The sequence below is a fragment of the Macrobrachium nipponense genome, chromosome 28 (genome assembly GCF_015104395.2).
Source record: "Macrobrachium nipponense isolate FS-2020 chromosome 28, ASM1510439v2, whole genome shotgun sequence".
In the NCBI taxonomy this organism is placed as follows: domain Eukaryota; kingdom Metazoa; phylum Arthropoda; class Malacostraca; order Decapoda; family Palaemonidae; genus Macrobrachium; species Macrobrachium nipponense.
In genome coordinates, this window is record NC_087217.1 from 261,287 (window position 1) to 284,130 (window position 22,844).

General features: G+C 38.1%; 1 long non-coding RNA gene across 1 annotated transcript in view; it reads right to left on the bottom strand.

Annotated features, from left to right (window-relative positions):
* Window positions 1-15,728, bottom strand: part of LOC135201244 (uncharacterized) — a 196,997-nt gene extending 181,269 nt beyond the window's left edge. Inside the window, exon 1 of the long non-coding RNA XR_010311462.1 lies at window positions 15,706-15,728. This is a non-coding gene — a long non-coding RNA (uncharacterized LOC135201244). The remainder of the gene's footprint in view (window positions 1-15,705) is intronic.
* Between the last annotated feature and the right edge of the window lie 7,116 nt (window positions 15,729-22,844).

Consider the following 22,844-nt stretch of genomic DNA (forward strand, 5'->3'; position numbering starts at 1 on the left):
ACACTTAAAAACGAGAGAGAGAGAGATTGATGTCAAAGTCAAATTCTTTATTCCATTAAAAAATTTTCGACTCTATGCAACAGAAATGCAGTAAGATAAACAACATATAATGATATAGGCCTAAAATGAATACGATTCTTAAAAACAATCAAGTGAAAACTTTCAAATCAGTAAAATAATAAATTAGCTAATTCTCATAAAAGATAAAGTAAACAGAGTTTACGACCAAAGATAAAATTTCACAACCTTTATTCGGTATAGCAGAGAATACTTCTAAAGCTCCTAAAACTTATGACAGTGAGGAGAACCTAAGGTTAAAAATGAAGAGTTTCTCCTTTTTGGAGTAAGTGTGCAATCAAATGAGATTTAAAAGAAGATATGGTTTCGCGTTGCTTGATATCAGCAGGCAGACGGTTCCAGAACACTGGACCACACACTCCTAGACGCCTCGCTCCCGTATCGGTGAAAGTTCTCGGAACAGACAAGTGATCCTGGTGCCTAGTGTTCATGTTCTCAGTACGATTCTGGCCTCATGCGTACCTTGACAAACACACAAAATGAATGCCATTACATCACAACAGTGTCTATGACAGTCAAAAAGAAAAGAAAAAAAAGTACATGGGGGTCAGATGAAGTCCAAGATGGCCTGTAGTTGCAAGAACAGGCGCCCCCGCCCTCCGTGAGGGGGAAAGGTGAGGAATGTAGGGCGTGTGTGGGTGCGTATATTAATACTACGTGTGCACTCCCCCTCACGTGTGTACGTTTCTGTGTGCGGTGCTTACCTCACTGGGTCTGAGTGTGTGTGTGTGTACAGGGGAGTGACCGACCACGCCTGGCTGCAGCTGAGCAGCTGCATAGGAGGTGGGGGAGCTTGGTAGGGGGCCTTCTGTGGAGGCAGTGGGGGGGGGGGGCGGTGTTCCCTTGCTCCTTTATCTCTCTCTCTAATGGTTATATCCAAATATTGTAGTTGAAAAAATAAGGGTGTATATATGCACGTTTGTGTAAGTGAGTATACATGTGTTCATAGGTGTTTAAGTGTATATACATGCGTGTATACATGTGTTCAAGGATGAGTGTGTATGCAAGTGTGAACGCACGTGTAAGTGTGTGTGTACACATGTGTTCAAGTGTGTGTATACATGTGTAACTGTGTACACACGTGTTCGAGGGTGTGCGTATGCATGTGTTCAAGGGTGTGTGAATGCATGTGTGTAAGTGTGTATGCACGTGTAAGTGTGTATATATATATGCATGTGCGTAAGTGTATATACAAGTGTTCAAGGGTGTGTATGCACGTGTGTGTGTATATACATGTGTGTAAGTGTGTATACCTGTGTTCAAGGGTGTGGATGCATGTGTAAGTGTGTCTGCATGTTTATACATGAATGTATGCATGTGTATACATTTGTGTAAGCGTGAGAGTGTCTGTGTAAGTATGTATGCTATATACGTAGTTTCACGCAGTAATTAAATCATATCAACCGTGGAAATAAAAAACGGAAGTGGAAAGAAAAATATTAAATAAGATATATTTCCTTATATTAAATATTAATTAATAAAAAGCCAAAGTCAATTGTAGGCTTACTCCCCGAGTAAGCTATAAAATGCTGTCACCATGCGAGGCATTATAGGCCTATAATATGACTCCACACGAATCTATCATCGGGTCAAGAGTTCGGGTGAAGGGGGCCACCCCCCAAGACAAGGAGAGAGAGAGAGAGAGAGACTGGGGATCACAAACCTCACTTATGTTACAATGTCGTCAGAGAGAGAGAGAGAGAGAGAGAGAGACACGAACTTCTGGTATAATCATCGAAAAGAAAGATACATAAATGTGAAAGTTGAACCCAAAATAATTCGGTGAGGTCATGAGTGAAAACAAACTAATTGAAATGTGAAGAAAATTGATAAGGAATTTATAAAAGTTTTCGTTAAGTATCAGGAAATTGTGACGCACCACATTCTACTAGAACTGCAGAGAGAGAGAGAGGGAGAGAGAGGGATGTTATTTGTTTGTATGGTGCTTTTACGTTGCATGGAACCAGTGGTTATTCAGCAACGGGACCAACGGCTTTAAGTGACTTCCGAACCACGTCGAGAGTGAACTATCACCAGAAATACACACCTCTCACTCCTCAATGGAATGGCCGAGAATCGAACCCGGGACCACCGAGGTGGAACGCCAACGCCATATCAACCACGCCACTGAGGCGCTAGAGAGAGAGATTTAAGGATCGTCTGGCAGACACACGCCCGTTTCGATGCCATACTTGCTATAATAATGATTTAGATTAAACTGTCCATACGCCAGCACGGCCTCTTTCACCGTAAAATACGATTTACTGAAGAATAAGATCAATTATTCAAACAGAAAATAGAGAGAGTATCGGTGAAGACGACGAGCGGCGGACAGTAAGAGAAAGTGTTACTGTAGCTACGAGTTTCAGTTAGTACTACTACGATGGTCTGGGAAGGAAACGATGCTTTAGCCAGAGAGAGAGAGAGAGAGAGAGAGAGAGATTCAGAGCCTCAGTCTAAAGAAAATGGAGACAAAAGGAAGGACTGAAATAAAGCAAAAAACGTGGTCATTAACGCGTTTATAAGTGAACAACACAGGAATAACGCAAAACACTGAAGGTTATGACACCTGATGACACCCAGAGGAACGCTGAGAGTCTGGGACGTGTGCCTTGCAAGTTGCCAACTTCCAACAGACTTGTACACTTCACGTAGAGACAGTCTCTCTCTCTCTCTCTCTCTGTGCTGGATATGAGACAGTTAATCGTGGAAGCTTATATGAGCTGCTCTCTGTCTTGGTGATAATTCCGATTCTTTATTTCGTCGCAGTAAAATAAGAAGAAGAAGAATACGAACAATAAAATGTCCCGCCACCATCTTGAAAATGGAGGCCAACACATCGTGGCTTAGTCTATGACCCAAATAATTCGTGTTCCTACCATTTGGATGTTATGGACGTAAGGCGATAGGAGTTCGGTCCAGTGGGAGCCACAGGAACCATCAACCCGAATCTCAAGAGTATCCTGAACGGAAAGGAACCTTTATGCGTCCAATCCTCCTCATTTTGTAATCAGAAAACGAAGCCAATATGGCAGGATTAGGATGAAGGAAATTAAGGAGTGTCTTGAGCAGGAAGAACGGTCAGGAAATGATGGAAATATTGCATAGTAACTAAAGATATATAGACCAGTTGGCAACTGGAAGATTGTAGGCACTCGGGGCAGGACTAGATCTAGAAGATGTAGGAACGACTCTGAATAGTGTAGCAAGACAATGAATGCTGCGGAGCCTTGACGCACCCAAAGGCTCATTTGGTCGAAAACCCCCTGGGAAATCTCGAGATGATCGACCCTTTTGGTATCTCACTCGGTGCTTAATGTTTGTCAACTGATTCATTCGAAGTCGAACTAAGTGACAAGAGACGAAATGGAATTGTTGAAATATTAATGAATACTTTATTCATATCACTGCTTTTGGTGTCGTTTCTAATATACCATACCATCATGAAGTCTGTCAGATGCTACTAATAAATACATTTAAATCTGAATCACCATCTTAGAGCGTAGAATTTAGACTAAAAGCCAGGCAGCAGCTAGCTGGGACCTACGAGGTCACTCTGCGCTGGCAAGCAAATTGGGATAGAATCAATTGCAAACTATATATCGCAAAAATACAGGTGCCATTCATTAGTAACGGAGCCTCGTTGAGCCTCAGTTATACATAGTTATACATAATAAATCATGCATTCACTTGAATAGAATGAATCATGAATTACTCTACGCCTATGATCACCATCATGCGCAGGAGGTTAAGAGAGAGAAAAAAAGAAGAAAATAGAAAATAATTATATATAGTTATCAGGACGGTACTTGACGACCAATATAGGTCAATTTGTATGTGTGTGTGTGTGTAAATAAACCAACATACAGTGATTATATCATATCGAAACACAAGTGGCTTACGAGTTATGTGCAGGACGCAATTATTGTCTTGATCGGGCCATCATCACCCATTGCCTGGAGTTGCTCTCTCTCTCTCTCTCTCTCTCTCTCTCTCCGTATAATGACGTCACTCATACATGCCGATGGTCGAGGGAACTCGATCATTTAACTGAATTTGAAAAAAAGAAGAAAAAAAATCGATAGGCCTACTGGTCTTTCCACGCTACTACATGTTACACAGGTCCAATAAATAATTTTTATAATTATATAACCAATAACTTATTTGCTATGAAGGTACTTAGTTATATTTACGGGAATTACCTAGATAATTTGGGCTTGGGGTTGAGGAGGAAGGAGGAAAGAGGTTGAGGGGTAAGAGGATTGAGGTAGAAAGGGTTGAGGCAGGAGGAGGGAGTGACTACTATGTTATGTTTTTCTTTTTAGATTATTCTCCAGCCAAAAGAAGGAATTCTATGATACCGTATAAGTGTAACTTGTAGATCCAGCTAGCCTGTAATTTGTGTAGCAAGCCTAATTATTATACGCCTAATTATTACAAAAATAATTTGAAAGCAATCACAGATAATCAGGAGGCAGACCATCTGCTTTCATTCCCCCTAACTGTATCTGTAGATTCAGCTGGTTTATATATGCCTAGACTAGATATTTACCTGTGTAGCATACAGGTACTTACAGATCATTAGGAAGTGTTTATCCATAGAATTAGCTACTTCACTTTATAATCAGAAGGAATTATTAGACAATTTCGCGTGGCTTAAAATTTAACTGAATGGTGGATCTCCCACTGACCATTTTAGTCTTTCTTTTGCTCCTCTTCCCCTAATCATCATTATTCTGATACAGTTGACAACCCTCTTTTGTAACCCCAGTTATAACCGTTCTGAAGTCACACACAACTATAGTGTGTTCGTGAAGACTTGTGGTGGTGATTCAAAGCACTGTAACTCTAGTGTCGAGGTGTCTTGACACTGTAGTACCTCGAGTGACCAAGTGTTTTGAAGTTATCTGTGATATAGTGAGAAGACGAAGAAGCACCTTAGTCTTCTTACCTATTTCAAGGTGTGAGAGAATCCCGAATTTCTTCTCAGATCTGAGGAGAGAGAGAGAGAGAGAGAGAGAGAGAGGAACAGACGCCCCTGAGCAAGAGAAATCCAGAATAAGTCACTCAGTATCTTTTATTCTTCTAAGCTTAAGATCCAATTTGTACTGCATTTTGTATAATATATTCAATTAGACATAAATACAGCTTTTTAACACGAATGAATATCCCATTTGGCGTCTGGTATAAGCCAAAACCTCAAGTTACAGAAAGAAAAGCAAAAGCAGTTAATGAGAAGAATAGTGAAAATTCTATAAAAAATAAACGCGGCTGAAATAGCCATTATTCTCAATAAAAACATGTATTGTTAATACGATTACTATTATTATTATTCAGGAGAACAAGAAGGTAACGGGAAAACAGTTATTAGAAAAAGATAAGTTCATAACTTATCTTATATAAATTAACTGCTGTCGCCATGAATTATATTGACAGCGGATTCATTGTCAAAGTGAATTCATTCTCACGGTGAATTCACTGTCACAGAGAATTCATTGTTACTGTGAATTCACTGTCATTGTGAATTCACTGTCACCATGAATTCACTGTCACTGTGTATTCACTGTCATTGTAAATAATTACGAATCACAGTGAATTCACTATCATTTTGAATTCATTGACAATGTGAATTTACTGTCAGTGAATTCACTATCATTATGAATTCACTGTCACTGTGAATTTACTAGTTTCTGTGATTTTCCTTCACTGAGAAATCCCATTCACAGTGAATTCACTAGTGACTGTGAATTCAATGTCACTGCGAATTCACAGTCACTCTGAAATCACCATCACTGTGAATTCACCTTCACTGTATATTCACTGTCACTGTGAATTCAATACTCTTTGAATTAACTGTCACTGCTGATTCACTGTAACTGTGAATCAATGTCATTGTGAATTCATCTTCACTATGAAATCACTATCACTGTGAATTCATTGTCACAGTGAATGTGTGGTTACCATGCGTTCATGATCTGGCAACTCACTGTGACAGGGAATTCAAGTAATTGGGAATCACCTGGAGGCATTTCACCCCGATAATAATAATAATAATAATAATAATAATATTTTGTTAAAGATGATGGCAGCATCAGTGGAATTGATTTTATATATGGTCTTTTCAATTCTTCTTATTATTCTCTTCTCATCAGGGCTGATATTTGCTAATAGCTGGCCGATGTTCATATCTTGGTTAAAGAAATGTTTTCTAAAAATACTAATTTATTGTTATGATAACCACTTTTGTTATCATAACAATATTAGTATTTTTAGAAAACATTTCTTTAACCAAGATATGAACATCGGCCAGCTATTAGCAAATATCAGCCCTGATGAGAAGAGAATAATAAGAAGAATTGAAAAGACCATATATAAAATCAATTCCACTGATGCTGCCATCATCTTTAACAAAACATGTTTAAGAGAGGGTCTACCTTCATATAATAACAATAATAATAATGGTTACTTTTGGGGCAGAAAGGAGTTGGCTGGGTACAAACATATATAGCCTATATATATATATATATATATATATATATATATATATATATATATATATATATATATATATTGTACTCGTACAATAATTATCGTACGAGTACGATAATTTGACCCTCTGTACGATAACGAGCGTACGATATACGATAATTCGCGATATATGTAATATAATAACTGGAAATGTACGATAATTTGAACCTTTTCGTCAACTTTTAGGAATTTAGAAGATTCAAGGTTCATTATAAGGCACCCAAGGTCATTCACCGCCTGAAAATAAGTACAGACAAATATGTACCTCTCTCTCTCTCTCTTTGATGAAGGTGATGATAAGAATGATGATATTTCCTTTTCCATCAGTGATATACTAATGGATGATGAATAAGTCAGTGAAGTAATTTTTTTTTCTGTATGCATAATTTTAGTTTTTATTGTTATTACAGTGTGATGATAAAGAACATTTAGCGAGTCCTTCATAAACAGTATAGTACTGATCTTTTAGTTCGTTTTCATTGATGATAATACTGATGATTAGTAATAGTAATCAGTGAAGAATTGAAAGTAAACAATTATATGATTATGCTGCATGTTTTTCTTTTGTAATGGTGTTGTAATGTGATGTTTAAGAAAAACTGGCAATTTTCTGAAAGCAATACTCATGTTAGTTGTGATTTTTTTCTTTTTTAAAGTTTACAATGGTGATATGGAATGACAATAATAATCACTGAAGTACTAAATAGGCTACTTTGTACAGCCTACAGAAAAGTTATCTTTTTGTTCTATTTTTTTTTCATTATTAGCAATAAATAGGAATGACATCACAATTTTTCTATTTAGACTTACATTAATAGATATAAAGATATATTGCTGTAGGTGAAATACAGCTATATTATGATAATGAAAAATTTACGATAATTCTAATCAAAATACGATAATTTGAAGAGGTTTGGCTCCGAGAAATATGATGGAAAATGTAAAAAAAAAAAAAAAGAAACGAGATGCAAGGCACAAAACGGGACAAGACAAGACATTCCAACAGAACAAACATATATATATATATATATATATATATATATATATATATATATATATATATATATATATATATATAGGCCTATTCATTCATAACTCAAAAACTGAAACCAGGATCTGTAGGTCTCATTCCCTCATCTTTTGAGAGAGAGCGTGGCCTGCCTCTGCCTTCCCTAACAATAGGCTAAAAATGCAGACATACAACAAACAAACAAACACACACACACACACGCAGGTGTCGGTATCAAGACCATTTTCGTTTCTATCTCTGTAGCCATAAGGCTCATATAGATACGAATTCCAGGTTCCTCCTCCCCCTCGGCAACATTTACATAACAGGAATTGCCTCGCGAGGAGATCCTCCCGAAGGAGGATTACCTCGACGAGGCCACAGCAGGCGAGGAAGGATTAGTACCTCTCTCTCTGCTTTTAAGAAGATAATAATGATGACGATCGAAAAACGTCAATAATAATAATTCCTGAGAGAGAGAGAGAGAGAGAGTCCTCTCTCTGCCCGACCTCCTCCTCCTCCGCCACCTTGAGAGGGAGGTCCCCCACCACCGAGAGGGAGGACTCAAAGACAGAAGAGCAGAGATAGAGGGCGGAGACTCGCCCAGTCCCTCAGAGGAAGGGCGGAGGGAGAGAGGCGGGACCTCAGTGATGCCAGCCGTTCACCGCTGGAGGAGGAGACCCACTGAAGGACAGTCGGAAGGGCGGACACGCCCAGGAGGAGGCCTCCCGAAGAGGACAAGATGACGACTGGATGAGGATGTGGGAGAGTAGAGAGAGAGGAGAAATATATATATATATATATATATATATATATATATATATATAATATATATATATATATATATATATATACACATATATATATATATATATATATATATATATATATATATATATATTATATCGAGCTTCAATGTCCTTTAATATCTAATTCGCTCTACCTCGGAATTAATATATTTTCATATATGCTTAACTAAAGGGGATTTTTTTTTTTCTCGATAATAGACTTGCCTGGACCCGGGCGCGAACCATGGAGCCTTTCAATTAAAGGACATTGTAGTTCGATATACGTATATGAATCACAGAAAATAGAAATGTGATATGACTTTTATATATATATATATATATATATATATATATATATATATATATATATATATATATATATATATATATATATATAAAGGTTTTTTGCCACGAAGGAAAAAGTGAAAAAAGCGAGATAGCCAAGTACTTTCGGTCCTATTCGGACCCTTTACTGAGGCAAACTGATTTTACAAAGAACAACACAGTCAAAAGAAGGCTTAATATACAAACTGACACTACCAGATTAGCCATACGGGCGATTTTCACTCTACAGAAAGGAGGAGTCGCCAGAGGCTAGCCACACCTTGAAGGATACCCGCAGTAAACAAGTGATTCTTCCAGAAAACAGTACATTTTGAAAAAAAAACAGGGGACCATATACAATTTAATATCATGAATTTTTGCACAAATTTTCCCAACAAAAATTATTATTAATGAAAAGACGAAAGAAAATATAAATATATATATATCGAGCAAGAGAAAGAGGGAGAGAGAATATCGAACCAGAGAGAGAGAGAGAGAGAAAGACAGAGAGAGAGAGAGAGAAAGAAATAATACATGTGGGACTAATTTATTAGTTGTTCATTTATTTTGAGGTCCTTCATAAACATCTTACAAATATATGGGTCCCAATGGTACATTCCCATAGCGCATAAGAAGATACGATCAACATCCTTTTAATGAATTTTCATCAATCATATTAAAATGTCACATTGCTGCCGCGAAAATGGAGGAAAAGGAGAAATTTAAAGAACTGGAAAAAGCCCGACGTAACTTCAACTACTCGATTCCCGCTGATTGGAAACGCGCATTAAGGCAAGAAATATATGGAAAACTTCATAGAACTACAGACACTTTGATTAGAAAACTGGACAGAAAATTAAACAACCTTATCAACGACAGTGATTGGACCAATAATGCTAGAAGTGATTGTGTGGTGAATTTATCGAGCAAACAAATAAGTGATAATGCAGTGCGCGCATTAGGCTTTGGGATGTCTTTCTTCATTTGTAACAAACCCTCAGCTTTATCAATAGCGACATCTCTATATAAGTTTGAAAAATACTGTGACCTACCACAAAATCATTTAGACATTATCAAAGGCATGACATATAGTGCTACACATGCCTACCATGAAAATAACTTCCCCGCTCGCTACAGAAAAAGTTTAAAAGAATTGAAGAATGATAATAGCTTACACATTACCAAGGCTGATAAATCCAATAGTTTAGTGGTTCTTGACAAAACTGACTACATATCACGCATGCATACTTTACTAGAGGATGAAATAAACTTACAAAAAAACTCGCAAAAAATCCTTTGGACCAAGTAAAAAAAAATTTAATATCAATATCAAACAAATTCTTAAAGATAAAAAAGAACTTTTGTGTCAGTTAACTGTAAAGTGTCCCTCATTACCTTATATTTATATGGCCTAGTCGAAACTCATATGGAAAACAAACCTATGCGCCCAATTATTAGTACTGTAGGATCAATTGCTTATAAACTATCTAAATATCTTACTAAACTGTTATCCCCGCTATTAGGAACTGTATCTAATTCACACATCCGGAATTCTCTTGATCTTGTGGAAAAATTAAATAACATTGTACTAAACCCTAGCGATATTTTTGTCAGTTTTGATGTATGTTCTTTGTTTACAAAAGTCCCCATCGACTCTGTGCTAGAATATTTAAGTAATGAACTTGTACTGCATGAATTGCCTATGTCCGTTAGTCACATAAATTCCTTAATTAAGTTATGTATTTGTGATTACAGATTTATTTTTAATGGAGAATATTACCAACAAATATTTGGTATGGCCATGTTTGTTTGTTTGTTTGTATGGTGTTTTTACGTTGCATGGAACCAGTGGTTATTCAGCAACGAGACCAACGGCTTTACGTGACTTCCGAACCACGTCGAGAGTGAACTTCTATCACCAGAAATACACATCTCTCACTCCTCAGTGGAATGGGCGAGAATCGAACCAGCGACCACCGAGGTGGGAAGGAAACACCATACCAACCACGCCACTGAGGCGCTTGGTATGGCCATGGGTAACCCTTTATCACCTCTCCTTTCAAACTTATATATGGAATTTTTTGAGAGACAACACCTCCCGAATATCACACTTATCCCCTTAAAATGGTACCGATATGTCGATGATATCTTAGTAGTCTTACCTGGTGGTATCGATATAAATGGTTTAGTGTCTAAATTGAATAACTTAGTGCCATCCATAAAACTCACTGTTGAAATTGAAAATAACAATGTCATCCCTTTCCTAGATGTATTAATACATAGAGAATCTTTCCAATGCAAATTCAGTATTTATAGAAAACCCACAAATAATTTAACATATGTACATTTTTATTCTGGCCACCATCTTAATATTAAAATTTCCATTTTTTTCTTTATGTTCCTAAGCGCTTTGTGTATCACGAGTCCACAATATCTGGACCAAGAAATAGAATACATAAAAAAGATAGGAAACGATCTCTGCTACCCACCTCATTTAATAGATTTATGTTATCAAAAAGCTCACAAAAAGTTTTATAATGTTGCTATTAATGAAAAAGAAATGCCTAAAAATGGTACTTAGTTACCTTATTTTCGTGGGATTTGAAACCATAAAATCAATATTAAAATCGTTTAATGTTAATGTAGTGTGCTCTTATAACAAAACCATTAAGATATGCTAATTAAGAATAGTCCCGTAACAAATAACAACATCATTTACAAAATTCCTTGTAAGGATTGCCCAATCGTTTTACGTTGGTCAGTCTAGTAAAAATTTATGTGTTCGGATTAAGCAGCATATGATCAGTTAGAACAGCCCAGACTTCAAATGCACTGTTTATCCATCTGAGTGAAAAATCTCATTGTATTAATTGGGTGATACCTCGGTAATTGCTAGATCTAATGATATGTTTCAAGAAATTTACTGGAATCAGCAATTATACAAATCACTCATAAAAACAACCTAAATCTTAGTCTGGGAATGTACCATTTGGACCCATATATTTGTAAGATGTTTATGAAGGACCTCAAAATAAATGAACAACTAAATAAATTAGTCCCACATGTATATAGTTATTATTTCTCTCTCTCTCTCTCTCTCTCTGTGTCTTTCTCTCTTTCTCTCTCCCTCTCTCTCTCTCTCTGGTTCGATATTCTCTCTCCCTCTTTCTCTTGCTCGATATATAGTATATATTTATATTTTCTTTCGTCTTTTCATTAATAATAATTTTTGTTTTTGTTGGGAAAATTTGTGTAAAAATTCATGATATTAAATTGTATATGCGCCGTGTTTTTTTTTCAAAATGTACTGTTTTCTGGAAGAATCACTTATTTACTGCGGGTATCCTTCAAGGTGTGGCTAGCCTCTGGCGACTCCTCCTTTCTGTAGAGTGAAAATCGCCCTTATGGCTAATCTGGTATGTCAGTTTGTATATTAAGCCTTCTTTTTGACTGTGTTGTTCTTTGTAAAATCAGTTTGCCTCAGTAAAGGGTCCGAATAGGACCGAAAGTACTTGGCTATCTCGCTTTTTTCATTTTTTTCCTTCGTGGCAAAAAAATCTTTATTATAAATAGCATCACGTTTTATATACATCGTGATCAAGTTATTCATATATATATATATATATATATATATATATATATATATATATATATATATATTTATATATATATGTATATAGGCAAGAAATCCAGAGCTGACTGACTGACTAATGCTGCTAAGGTCACACATTCATGTATCAACGCACGCACGCACACGCATGAGCGGAAATTGGTAGTCGGCAACAGCTTATGTCAGTAAACCGTAAATGTAACGTAAAACATACGTAAAATCGTAGACGTACGGTGGACCGGGTCGGTCGTTTGGGCTCTAAGCTCCGCCCACTTGGGCGCCATAACCCGCTCCAGTTTTGAAATGTTCAAAACAAGTCGTGGGTGGTCACGCCAAATGTCACCTGAGGTATCTCCAGGCATTGCACGTGGGACTCACGGTGACTACTGCAGGGTAAATGCTAGGGTCACAAGAATTGTTCGCTGTCGTTATTTTCTTTCCGCCGCGAAGGACGTGGGCCTCCTAATTGTGCTGTAGCCTACAGGGAAACCGATTCACACATTTACAACCCTGTACGACATGGCAACGCTGCAGCGTGGTATAAAAGGTCAGGTCGGCACTCAATACAACAACAACAACAACAACAACAGCAACCCTCAGGTCAGCTGTTGTTTCTGTCTCCCGAGACCAGCAGTTTCCTCCAAGTACTCTCCACAACGCCCTTCAAGATGCCGAACCTCCTAAAACGACCAAGGAAGGGACCATCAACGTCACATCTTGCAGGACCTTCTTTTGCCCCGGAGAAGACTCCTACAGCCACTCCTGCAGACACTCAGGTCGAGGAAATGTCATCTTCCACCTACAGGAGTCGGAGTTGGATGAGATACAGAGTGATGACAGCGACACGGAGGACGACTAACGGACAGGGAGAAGTGGATACTGAACATATTCTACTTCCTCAAGCCACACATCGTCCGTCAGAAGAAGCCCAAGATGTTGGGACTGCCAATGGTATGTATATTATAATGTCTGACTTACATTTTTTTTTATTTGTTGAAAATATACAATATTTTACAGTGCATGCAGAATTCTACCAAAGTGAATTTACAACCTGGATTTTCATAATGCAATATTTTTACATTCTCTCATATATGTTCCATCACTTTACAGTCTGCTCTGTTTACAGGCCGGCCATTTTGTACCCTACAGCCCCACAACAGTGGGCGTGGTCACGACATGAAGGTGACGTACATAGAACATCACACTATCGGCGGAAGTTCCAGGTAGACATCCGACCTTGCTTTTTTTGCACATACATTTGCGGCACAATTTACGGTGCTGGCTTTACATCCGTTAGCCCGTGTCCTATTTACCAGCTGTTCAAGGTCATTTCACTGCAATGATGCCCACGATCCACATACGTGGGCATACGCCGTCGTGATACGTGAATGTGTGACCCCAGCATAAGAAGCCTTATCGTCATCACTTGAGTATTCTTCTCTGCTCAAGGTCCATTTGGGGAGAGTGCCCTTAGGCCGGTGTCGCACTATGCGGCGTCGCCGCTGCGTTGGAACTGTATGCAGCCCCGCCGCATTGCCTGCATCCTGTCACACATAAGCGGCGAAGTCGCTCACTTAGGTTGACTATCATGTTGTCCAAACTAAAATGTATTTGTGCATTAGAAGCAGAGGGCTTACTTACTGAAAGAGCCAACTCGTCCTTAACTCTGGGTTCACTCATTTAATGCTGATTCCATATGTGGCCACTTCTCGTTCCTTAGTATTTCGCCTATGCTTTCTCTCTAGAGTTCTTATCACAATATCCTTTATCACTCTTTTTCCAAAATGCTGGCCTTGCATGAATGCATTCAGTGAATAAATCAGCGTCAAACATCTTGATAGTTATAAATGCAAGTGGTTCAGGCGAGCGCCGGATGCGGCGTAGCCGTCTGGTGTGACCACGTGCATAGAACTGTGTTTTCCCACGACAATCAGCCGGATGCAGCATTGCGGCCGATTGTTTGGTACTACTTTTGGTCTCTTTTAATCAAGTGTGCATGTAGTAATTTAAGTGTGAGAGTTGTAATTTTGGCATTAAACTGTTTTAACTTTTCAACTATTGGATCTTGTAATTAGCTCTTGTTTTATGTTAACATATTATACTTTATTTTGTAGAAAAATCCCTGAAGATGTGGCGATATTGTCACGAAACGTATGATTAAAGCATATTGTGGATCTCTTCGTGTTCCTGCCTTTGATCTTCTTTATGTCTAAATATATAATACATAGATTATATATAATATATAATAATATATATTATATAATCTATATTATATAGATATATAATTATCGTTAGATATACTATTATTACTAAGATATTATACTATATATAGATATATACAATATATATATGTACGTATAGATCTATAAGATATATATATATAAATTTTATAGATACTTAAACTAAAAAGAGGAGCAGAAGAAGGCCGAGGATTCACACAATGTATACCGTATTGCCAGCATTACGTAGGGGAGACGGTAGAGCCATCTCGCAAAGATTGGCAGAGCACAAACGATCAGTGCGATATGCATCAGAAGAGAGTTCGGGGATTTTCCCACATATGAGGGACAAAGGCCATACTGTGAACTGGAGTGGAGCAGAGCTGGTTTTCAAAGGTAACTGTTCGTACAAAAGGAAGATGCTGGAATCTGCTGCCATCAATAGAACCAACAATATGAACCTGTCAGGAGGACACTGGAAATCGGATGACATCGACGAGTTAATCCGTAGGCCTCCTCTCAATCAGGTGTTCCAGTCAATACGATCACCAGAAGTCTTCTGTAGTGTCTGTGAACGTGTTGCCAGTGAACAAATGATTCGTTATAAGGGTGGTATCGGGCAATGCAGATGTCAGTTGGCCATATGCTTCCTACAATTGACAAATTCAAAGATATTTTAAGAATGGAACAAAATCATACATCAAATAAAGTCATATGAATAGATACTGGGCAGCATAGAGATGTAAAACAAAGTGAATACGTAAGAGTCAATAAGGCTGTATCAAAAATTGTTAGCGAATATTCCTCAAGAGACCGACTAGAATAGCTTTGTTCAATATCTTTCATTATTAGTCTGCAGAAGTAGAAATTTGGTTTCATAAACTGGTACTTATATGTCATAAATAAGAATTTAAGCTGTCACAATTCTGGTTTTTTTACATGATTTTGTTTAGGTATAATTTTATTTTATTTACATTTCATAACAAATTTACGGCGCTTAAATGTTACTGTCTTGTGCTCAAAAGTCGGCTCACGTATATATAAGCATAATTCCCTGTCAAGCAAGTTTTACGTTATAGATTGTTATATTTTCTCTGTTAACAAACACAAATGCAAAAGGACATTTCAAATGCTCCTCTGTAAACAAACCTTTATGCAGCCAATAAACTCGAAAGTCCCAACAACACTTGCAGAGCCACTCACTCGTTTGCCCTGATCCACTGGTAGATTTCAGACGACTGAGATGAGAACCTCAATACCTGTGGAGTCTCGCAGGTGCCTGCAGGCTCTATTCGTATTACCGCCCACCTAAGTGTTACTCAATCAATGTTGTCCTTTCAGTGCTTCACATGCACGTCAAATTCCTTTGCGGCTCCTTTTTTGCGCCTCGTACGTGCATGAATCGTTAGTCCTCGGCATTTTGAAAGAATTCGATAGGCTAAGAGGGCATTGTGGCTATTGCACTGACGTACGAATCTTGTGGAAAAGTAGGTCCTGTATGTCTTGTATTTCCACTATGGTCCCGTGGAAGATGCATATAAGAGATTCTTACGTGGAAATGAAAGGATATTCAGACTTTCAGCTTTCACTTTCTCCAAAGTCATTCGTCAGTACTAACCACTTTTAAGAAAACTACTTACACAAGAAAGCAATAAAGAAAATATGATAAAGCACCACTAGCTTCATCATCGATAAATATTGAATGCATTCCTTACAATCATGAGAAATTTATTCAAAGCACATCTGCGACTTCAAGGTTAACAAGCTGGCTGTCGAATGCTGGACATTCAAATGATTTTAAGGCAACCTCCTTTACTTTGCCCTAAACAGGTAAGAAACGACCTAATCATATGTCTGAAGTGGCACTTTGGCCAAGTCCTAATTTATTGCTGAGTGGCTAACGTATGAGAGGGTTGAATTTTAATGATTAGTGAGCGTTTCGTAATGGTTTTTTAGAGGAATATTATACGTACGGTAATAGTTTTGAGAATTGACACAACTTAAGGGGACCATAACCCAGAAAGTCTAATATAGGAATATCCTATTACAATGGAATTAGTTCACTCATCATTTTCATTATCATAACGGAAATTATAGTATATCTTTTTATGAACTTAAAAGATTAATTTCTTACACTATATAAGTAATTAATTTAAAAGGCAGAGAGAGAGAGAGAGAGAGAGAGAGAGAGAGAGAGAAGAAAGCCCTATTGGTATTACCTCTTATTTCAATCATCACCAGCCGTTGCCAATCCACAGCAGGACAAAGACCTCAGACATGTTCTTCCACTCTCGTCTGTTTATGGTCTTTCTTTGCCTACAAATTTTCTCAGGTTGTCAATCCATCGTCTTCTCTTCCTTCCCCTGCTTCGTTTGCAATCTCTAGCGACCCATTCTGTTATTCTTTTCGTTCCATCTATTATCCGAAAATTCTCATTATATGTCCTGCCCACGCCCATTTCTTTTCATACTTACTAGAATATCCTCTACTTTTGTTTGCTCTCGTATCCATGTTGCTCTTTTTTCTGTCTCTCAGTGTTATTCCCATCATTATTCTTTCCATAGCTCTTTGAGTTGTAACTAGCTCTATGTTGTAAGGCTTTAGTAAGGCTCCAAGTTTGTGCTGCATAAGTTAATACTGGTAGGACCATCTGATTAAAGACTTTTCTTTTTAGAGAAAGTGACATTTTACTTTCATAATCTCACTTTGTTTACCAAATGCTCTCCACCCCATACTTATCCTTGTTTTAATTTCGGTCTCATGTCCTGGGGAAACACGTAATGTCTGTCCTGAATACGTATATTCATTAACAATTTCTAGAGGTTCGTCCATAACCCTTATTTGTTGTCACTGCATTTGTATTGATTATTATCTTAGTTTTACTCATATTCATTTTCAGTCTTACATTTCTGCCTTCTCTATTCAAATCTTCTATCATTTTTTGCAGTTCCTCCCTTGATTCACTGAGTAGAACTATGTCATCAGAAAATTCAAATTTAAGTTGTTAAGGATTCCCTAGTAATGTTAATTCTTACATTTCCCAATCTAAATTCTTAAAACCTTCTAAGCACGTTGTGAATAATCTATACACTCTTATTTCAATAACACTATTGGATATCACCTCTCTTTCAGTAACCCTATTGAGTCACCTCTCATTTCATTAACCTTATAGATATCACCTCTCATTTCAGTATATTGGCTGCGAGTTATTTATACAAAGAGGATATCAAAATTTCTATTTTTGTTTGTAAATGGATCAGGGTTTTGATACACAAATGATTTCGTAAACAATGGGGCATGTGTGCTATAAATATTAGCTGCCCTAATGCTTATACGATTTTTACTTGACAAGCGGACCTAACAACTGAAATGTAAACAACTGTTATTATTATTATCATTTTGTTCTAAAGGGTCCACAATAATACAGTGTAAAAAGTCCGTGTATAATTTTGAAGACTTTACAGAAAGCTTTCGAACCCTTCCCTGGGTTCATCTTCAGTCCAAATGAACAATAAGTTACAACAAGTACAGAGGTAAATTTAAAAAAAAAAACACATGAGTCGTTTGAAGATCGTGACAACGGTCGTTAGCTCGTTAATGGGTCAGGTGAAGAAGAAAGAGGGTAGTTAACAACAACTAGGTGATACCCTCTCCCCTATCAATCCTTGTGGCTGCAATTCTGTTGGATCTTCGTACAGGTTGTTGGCAACATTACATGAAGTCCTTCATCCAAGGGCGTAGATTGGGCACCGTAATCAGACTCCCCTGGGGCACCGGTTACCTGGACTGGAAGAGGCAGGCAGAGGCGCATCAGGAGAGGGAAAAACAGAGCCTGTCCTACAGTTAAAATCTTTTAAAACATACTAGTAATATTAAAAATTAACAAAATGCGATTTAAACTGTAGGACAGGCTCTGTTTTTCCCTCTCCTGATGCTGCCTCTGCCTTGCCTCTTCCAGTCCAGGTAAACCGGTTGCCCCAGGGGAATCTGATTACGGTGCCCAATCTACACCCTTGGATGAAGGACTTCATGTAATGTTGCAACAAACCTGTACGAAGATCCAACAGAATTGCAGCCAGAAGGATTGATAGGGGAGAGGATATCACCTAGTTGTTGTTTACTACCCTCTTTCTTCTTCACCTGACCCATTAACGAGCTAACGACCGTTGTCAACGATCTTCAACGACTCTTGTGTTTGTTTTTTTAAATTTACCTCTGTACTTGTTGTAACTTATTGTTCATTTGGACTGAAGATGAACCCAGGGAAGGGTTCGAAAGCTTTCTGTAAAGTCTTCAAAATTATACACGACTTTTTACACTGTATTATTGTGGACCCTTTAGAAACATTATACATAGTCTCGTGATAGAGAGTTTTTCCCTATTATTATCATTATTATTATTGTTATTATTATTATTATTATTATTATTATGTTTTTTTTTTTTTTTTTTCGCTCTATCACAGTCCTCCAATTCGACAGTGGGTGGTATTTATAGTGTGGGTTCCGGGTTGCATCCTGCCTCCTTAGGAGTCCATCACTTTTCTTACTATGTGTGCCGTTTCTAGGATCACACTCTTCTGCATGAGGCCCGGAGCTACTTCAGCTCTAGTTTTTTCCAGATTCCTTTTCAGGGATCTTGGATCGTGCCTAGTGCTCCTATGAGATGGGTACGATTTCCACTGGCATATCCCATATCCTTCTTATTTCTATTTTCAGATCTTGATACTATCCATTTTTTATTTTTTTCCCTCTCTTTCTCTTCAACTCTGGTGTCCCATGGTATTGCGACATCAATGAGTGATACTTTCTTCTTGACTTTGTCAATCAACGTCACGTCTTGTCTGTTTGCACGTATCACCCTATCCGTTCTGATACCATAGTCCCATAGAGGATCTTTGCCTGATCGTTTTCTATCACTCCTTCAGGTTGGTGCTCGTACCACTTATTATTGCAAGGTAGCTGGTGTTTTCTTGCACAGGCTCCAGTGGAGGGCTTTTGCCACTGAATCATGCCTCGTTTTTGTACTGGTTCTGTGCAAGTGCCGGGCATTACTTGCTATGTGGTTATGGTTTCATTTTTCGTATTGCACTTCCTACATATGGGAGAGAGTGTTATTTCCGTCTATCATACTTTGAACATATCTGGTTCTTAGGGCTGATCTTGTGCCGCTGTTTATCATTCCTTCAGTCCTTCTTTAGCTCTCCCCTCTGTAGCCATTGCCAATTGTCATCGCTGGCTAGTTCTTTAGTCTGTCTCATGTATTGTCCATGCATTGGTTTGTTGTGCCAGTCCTGTTCTTTCTGTCTTTCTCCTGTCTCTGTAATTTTCTGGGTCTTCGTCTACTTTATTAGTCCTTCTTCCCATGCACTCTTAGCCACTCGTCTTCCACTGTTTTCAGATATTGCCCCAGTGCTCTGTTTTCGATGTTGACGCAGTCCTCTATACTTAGTAGTCCTCTCCCTCCTTCCTTTCGTGTTATGTATAGTCTGTCCGTATTTGCTCTTGGGTGTTAGTGCTTTGTATGTCATATGTTTCCTGGTTTTCTGATCTATGCTGCGGAGTTCTGCCTTCGTCCATTCCACTATTCCTGCGCTGTATCTGATTACTGGCACTGCCCATGTGTTTATGGCTTTTATCAGATTTCCGGCGTTGAGTTTTGACTTGAGTATCGCCTTGAGTCTCGCATATATTCTTTCCTGATCGTGTCCTTCATCTCTTGGTGTTTTATATCTCCTCCTTCCATTATTCCCAGGTATTTGTATCCTGCTCATCTAGTGTTTGATGTTGCTCCATCTGGTAGCTTTATCCCTTCAGTTCTCGTTACTTTGCCTTTTTGTATGTTGACTAAGGCGCATTTTTCTATTCCAAACTCCATCCTGATGTCCCCCAGATACAATCCATTACAGTCCGGATTAGGGTATCTATTTCCTTGATGCTCTTACCATACAGCTGATGTCGTCCATGAACATCAGATGGTTGATTTTGTTGCCTCTTTCTTGAGTTGGTACCCGGCATCCATCTTCTGTAGTACTTTATTATTGTTATTATTATTATTATTATTATTATTATTATTATTATTATTATGATTCTAACAATGGAGGAAGTCCTATCACTATTAATTCCTAGTTAATACATTATCAAATCATATTTGTTTAATACAATTTAAAGCATGCTCTCATTTCAATGTTATACAGACAATCAAAACCAAAAATGCACATTTATAGTAGTATATAGGACAGCTAGAGTAGCCAAAGAGGGTTGTGGATTTCCCGACCAAGTAATCACATTGCAATCTCAAATATATCTACAACAGATTTTTCATATACCTGAGGCCTCTCTTCTCTTAAGTCACCCGAATAGTAAGGCTCAAGGCTTAGGTGTTTTTTGTGAGTGAAACAGACTTGTCCTTCAGACTGTGAAGAATTCCGTCTATTGGCAAGCAATCTCTCACTATGCATGGCAAATGGCCATAGATGGACATTTGACTGCAATCCGGCCATGATCCATCGGCCCAAAAAAGGCCCGAATAATAAGGCTATAACCCTGGGCATGTTTTTAGGAATATATATAGATATATATATATATATATATATATATATATATATATATATATATATATATTTGTGTGTGTATGTGCATTACCAATAAGATGTCCAGATTTATATTCCCAAGAGAAGACAAATGCTGTTTTCATTTTCCGTGAATCTCATCGAAGGGTCAGTCCAGCGAAGTGAACAATGTACGTGGAGGTTAGATGAAGCTATATGGTCGCAACTAAGATGGGACTGAGAACTGGAAGGTTAATTGTCTTTGGATATCAAAAGGTCAAAGGTGGTTTCCAGGATGTATGAAAAAACACAAACAATAAAGATGAAGAGTATTAATTCACCTCTTATATTTATATAAGACAGTGTACTTAGTATTACTGTTCTTATGGTGAAGTCAATATGTTAAGTCCCTGCACCATCAAATAATTCATCAAACCCCAAATTACAATAGTAAGATTGAAATAAAAACAAGTCATGATTCTCGTGTGAAAATGATGATTGAATTACAAGACCCAACCTCGCAATGGATCTGGATTGACGAAAGGACTCCTCACTGAGCAGGGACTATCCTGTTGACACAGTGGGTTTTCCTCCAGCCTGGCAGCATCTTGAACATCAGAGCAGAGGCGTCATTATAGTAGATCACAACGCCATGAGGAAAATACCCCTCAGACATCTGGAGTCGACTCATCACCTTAACGAGGAGTCTTCCCATCCCACACCGCCTGTACTTACCACCAATCCACAACCAGCCCACAGTACCGTGAGGGGTGGAGCCTACCTGCGCGATTGGTGTTGCTTCTTCTTCTGCAAAACTGATGTCATTTAAATCAATGACCTTCTCCTCCACCACATCTGGGTCTAAGTAAATTCCCAGCATTGGCAAGTTTTCCGCCAAGCTACAAGTAAGGTCTAGAGAGGCGTCCTTCCAGTATTTGTTACTTTCCAGCATTTTGTGGATGCCTGCTCTCCCAAGTCTCTGAACCTTCATGCCTGCTGGACACCTGTTTCAGAAAAAGCAAGACCACTCAGACTGTTTACAAAAATACAGAAAGATGAGAGATGAATGTTTCAGTGCTCAGAACCTAAATCTTATGAGGGCTCTTCTCTCTTGGCTCTGTGTTTTTTTATTGTTATAAAGACAGTGACTACTTCATAAAAACTTCTCAATCAGTTACTTCTGGATATCTTTACACCCGAATGATTCATTTATAAGATCTAGGTCGTCAAGCTAAACCTAAGACAATGAAAAGGAGTTTTAGCGTTTTGACAGAAAGATTTTTAAAAATCCAGAAAATAAATGACGAGAAGAAATACAGCTGTCTAAAGGTAGACAACCCCACAGCTGTCCAATCAAGTCAAGGCAGAGGCGTTTGACAGCAACCCTGAAGCAGAAAGGGAGGTAGGGTAAAAGGTTAAATAGCAGCAGAGGTGTTGGACAATAACCATAAAGAAGAGAAGCAGATAGGGAGGTAAGGTAAAAGGCTAGATAGTGGGTGCAGCCAAGGGGCCAAGGAAACATTTCTAACTCCCTCTATGGGGACATTATGAAACTTACTTTGATTCTATTCTTTCTTCTTGGAAGCGAAAGGGGTGCTCTTCATAAACTTGTATCTGTGTAATTTCTGTCCAATTTTAAATCAGAATCCTTTTCTCAAGTTCTTGATCACTGATTTGCTTCTTTTCTAAGGGTTTTCATTTTATCTTATTTCTCATCATCTACTGATCTCACTAACTGTTC